Consider the following 3632-nt stretch of genomic DNA (forward strand, 5'->3'; position numbering starts at 1 on the left):
AAAATTGTCTACATTCGCTATTTCTTCACAGAACACATTATAGAGGAGATTGGTAATGGTTTCCCTGTAGAAATAGCCTCATAACTTTATATTGGACTATGTATCATATATATAAATTCTTACAAAATTCATACTCCTCCTTGGCTAAAAATACTCCTCAACTAAAAGGGGTATTTTTACTCTTCTGGAAAAAAATTACTGTGACCTCTGCATGGAGGTATCAGGTTGATTGCATTTGCATGGCTGAAGCTATTTGGTGCGATTACAGTATTTTTCACCCTATAAGACGCACTCCCCCCCCCCCAAAAGTGGGAAGAAAATGGCAGTGCGTCTTATGGGGCGAAGGCTGCCATTTTTACACTGATACACCGCCGACGTGTGTATCGGCGAGGAGGGAGGATTTTATCTGTCATCCACAGATCCCCCCCCCCCCATAGCAGTATCATGCCAGCCACAGACTCCCCCATAGCAGTGTCAGCCACAGACCCCCATAACAGTGTCAGCCACAGACCCCCATAACAGTGTCAGCCACAGACCCCCATAACAGTGTCAGCCACAGACCCCCATAACAGTGTCAGCCACAGACCCCCATAACAGTGCCATCCACAGATCCCCCATAATAGTGTCATTCACAGGCTACCATTAGTTCAAAGCATTTTTATTCTTATTTTCCTCCTCAAAAACCTGTGCGTCTTATAGGGCGAAAAATACGGTAAACTGCTCAATTGTAATGATTAAAAAAATCCCAGAAATAGTGAAACAACCTCAAGTTGATGCACAAAAAGAATCCTTCATATATTTCTCTTGGTACTGAACATAGGTTTTTTAAATGCGGCAACACAGAAAAAAGCATATTTTGTAAAAAACTTATATACATAAATTCAAAGTGTCATGCAACGCAAACAAAAACTCAGACCGTCCCTGGGTGGGCTTGAACCACCAACCTTTCGGTTAACAGCCGAACGCGCTAACCGATTGCGCCACAGAGACTTTCGTGCGGCCTGCCCCTTCTGGTAGAGTCATTCAGGTCAATGCCATTATACTCGAATGTCTTTTTGAACAACAAAATAAAACAAACATTTAAAAAACTTCTGTGTGCCCAAAGCGACTCTCTAACATTCAGCAAATGGCTTTACCTCACAACTCCCTCATGGATAGTACCACAAAGACTGTCTTTTCATTAGCAGCTTGACAACGGCTCGTTGGCGGAAATGATACTTGGGTGCAGCACACAGTAGCAGAGTGGCGCAGCGGAAGCGTGCTGGGCCCATAACCCAGAGGTCGATGGATCGAAACCATCCTCTGCTATCTCCTATTTTTTTACCGTCCTCTGACATTACAATTTGCCAAAGGTCTATTATGAATGAAGACTTGAGATTCTGCACAGACGATAGTGATGGATAGTACCACAAAGACTGTCTTTTCATTAGCAGCTTGACAACGGCTGGTTGGCGGAAATGATACTAGGGTGCAGCACACAGTAGCAGAGTGGCGCAGCGGAAGCGTGCTGGGCCCATAACCCAGAGGTCGATGGATCGAAACCATCCTCTGCTATCTCCTATTTTTTACCGTCCTCTGACATTACAATTTGCCAAAGGTCTATTATGAATGAAGACTTGAGATTCTGCACAGACGATAACGGTAAAGAGGCCCATATTGTTGGCTGTCTTCTTTTTCTCTCTCCACATCCAGTCGATTCATTGTTACACCTCCTTTTTATCGAACTATATGATATTTCCATATACTGATCATTCTGGACTGTCTTATTATTTTGTGTCTTTGTCTGAGGTTTGGTGCACACCCTTATCTATCTGCACCTGCGACCTTTACAAAAATTCTCACAAGCGATTTTTCCTCTGTTACATGGTCTCAAGGTAATTATTGACTACTGAGGCTTCAGGGTCAGTCTACCGCCCTCCACCATTGTGCTGATGTGACTGGACATGTGTATCAGGACAGGCTCAGGGCAGGACCTCATGTATCTGGGATCAGTACGTGGAGGATCATTAGGGTACATTTACTAACAGACTTGCGGCTATTTTAGGCATAAAATAGTTGCAAGTCTTCTTTTTTGACCGGTTGTGCGAGTATTTTGTTTCATGGCTGTTTTTTGTCCATCTGTGCCAGTAGGGTGGGACGGGGGCAGAGTGTGAGATTGTCTGGGGCCATCCCGGGCCGAGCCCCGGCAAATTGAATAACGTGGGCTTGGAAACAGGCCTAAATGTTAGTGAAAAAGTATGCCAGGCAAGGGCTTGCGTACTTTTTCATGCCAGGCGCACAAACTGCCACAGATGTGCCTAATTTATGACGAGGCGCACGTAAGGGGGAGACTAAGACCGGCATGTATTGGGTATATTGTAGGGTTGAGTTTTGGGACATGGTGACGACAACTACAACCACCACATTTAGACATAGTGAATGCTGTGTCTATGGATTATCGGTTGGTGACATCAGAACCTGGTGACAGACCATGACTGGTTTTAGATGCCCATGTGGATGTGTTTTTATTGTGTTTGCTGCAGTTTTGTGATGGAAAATAAATGTTTCCCTATGAAGTCTCCTGGACACCTAGCTCACTGCATAACTACAGCAAATTGTGGAAAGAATGGAATTTAGTTTTCTCATTTTGGCACAAATAAAGCCATCCCTCGGCCACTTTTACATGGTCAGGATTTTGCATCAGCCACTTGAAGATCCTGAGGCATTTGTATTTAAAGAAAGAAGAAAATTGGAATCTGCGTTGGCCGGGAATCGAACCCGGGTCAACTGCTTGGAAGGCAGCTATGCTCACCACTATACCACCAACGCCTCATGTCAAAAAGAATTCAGCGCTCTCTTCTAGATTCCGTCACTTTCCATGGGATGTGTTCACAGGAGTTTTTCATCCTCTGCGGTTCAGTAGCGGACCTTCAGTCTGCCCACTATACACCTGTCAATGACATTTCATTGCTCTCTAAGGATCTTTTCTCAGTCTCAGACCCCACTTCTCACAGGTTCCATCGCTCTCTGTCACCATTCCCTGTGATCCATCGCTCTCATGTTCCCTCTTAGTCATGTCCAGTAGGCAATCTAACTTCAGAACCCTCTTCCACACTCACATCATAGCACTGACTCTCAAGGGCTCCCACTATGCCATCCTTCCCATTGTCTATTCCACTCAGTCCACTTTAGATCAGGAACATTTCCCATGGCTGCATGTAATAGGGTTGGAAACTAGCCTTGCACCTCTTACAAGGAAGACCGTATCCTTTACCTGACCTGTTGCTATGACTTACTGTTTGACCATATTGTTATACCTCCTAGGTGAACTGTAAGGTGACTGGTTCTAGAACATGTCATTCCATTTATGCATGCTTTTATGTCCCCCAGTACCTGTACTAATATGTGATTTAATATGTACCATGCCCCTGTGAGACATCAGCGAGGAAATTGAAAATGTATGTACCCACCGTAAGTATTAAGACCATGGTAGAGATGACATCATGAGCAGACCATGACAGTGTGCTGACACCCTACAAATATGTATGCATTGTACAGAAGGTATATGAAGTATACCATGATGTGTGCATTGCTGAAGGTAGGTGTGTTTGACAGAAGAAGTATAATGGATAGACCTGTACCTCTTCTGTGTT

The 3632-nt window shown here is 44.3% G+C and overlaps 4 non-coding genes across 4 annotated transcripts; 2 read left to right on the forward strand and 2 right to left on the reverse strand.

Annotated features, from left to right (window-relative positions):
* Positions 1–916: 916 nt before the first annotated feature.
* TRNAN-GUU lies at positions 917–990 on the reverse strand. The gene has a single exon. It is a non-coding gene; the product is annotated as a tRNA-Asn (tRNA).
* A 246-nt stretch (positions 991–1236) lies between these two features.
* TRNAM-CAU lies at positions 1237–1308 on the forward strand. The gene has a single exon. It is a non-coding gene; the product is annotated as a tRNA-Met (tRNA).
* Positions 1309–1482: 174 nt separating this feature from the next.
* Positions 1483–1554, forward strand: TRNAM-CAU. Its single transcript has one exon. It is a non-coding gene; the product is annotated as a tRNA-Met (tRNA).
* A 1182-nt stretch (positions 1555–2736) lies between these two features.
* Positions 2737–2808, reverse strand: TRNAG-UCC. The gene has a single exon. It is a non-coding gene; the product is annotated as a tRNA-Gly (tRNA).
* Between the last annotated feature and the right edge of the window lie 824 nt (positions 2809–3632).

The sequence above is a fragment of the Bufo gargarizans genome, unplaced genomic scaffold (assembly GCF_014858855.1).
Source record: "Bufo gargarizans isolate SCDJY-AF-19 unplaced genomic scaffold, ASM1485885v1 original_scaffold_1163_pilon, whole genome shotgun sequence".
Taxonomy (NCBI): domain Eukaryota; kingdom Metazoa; phylum Chordata; class Amphibia; order Anura; family Bufonidae; genus Bufo; species Bufo gargarizans.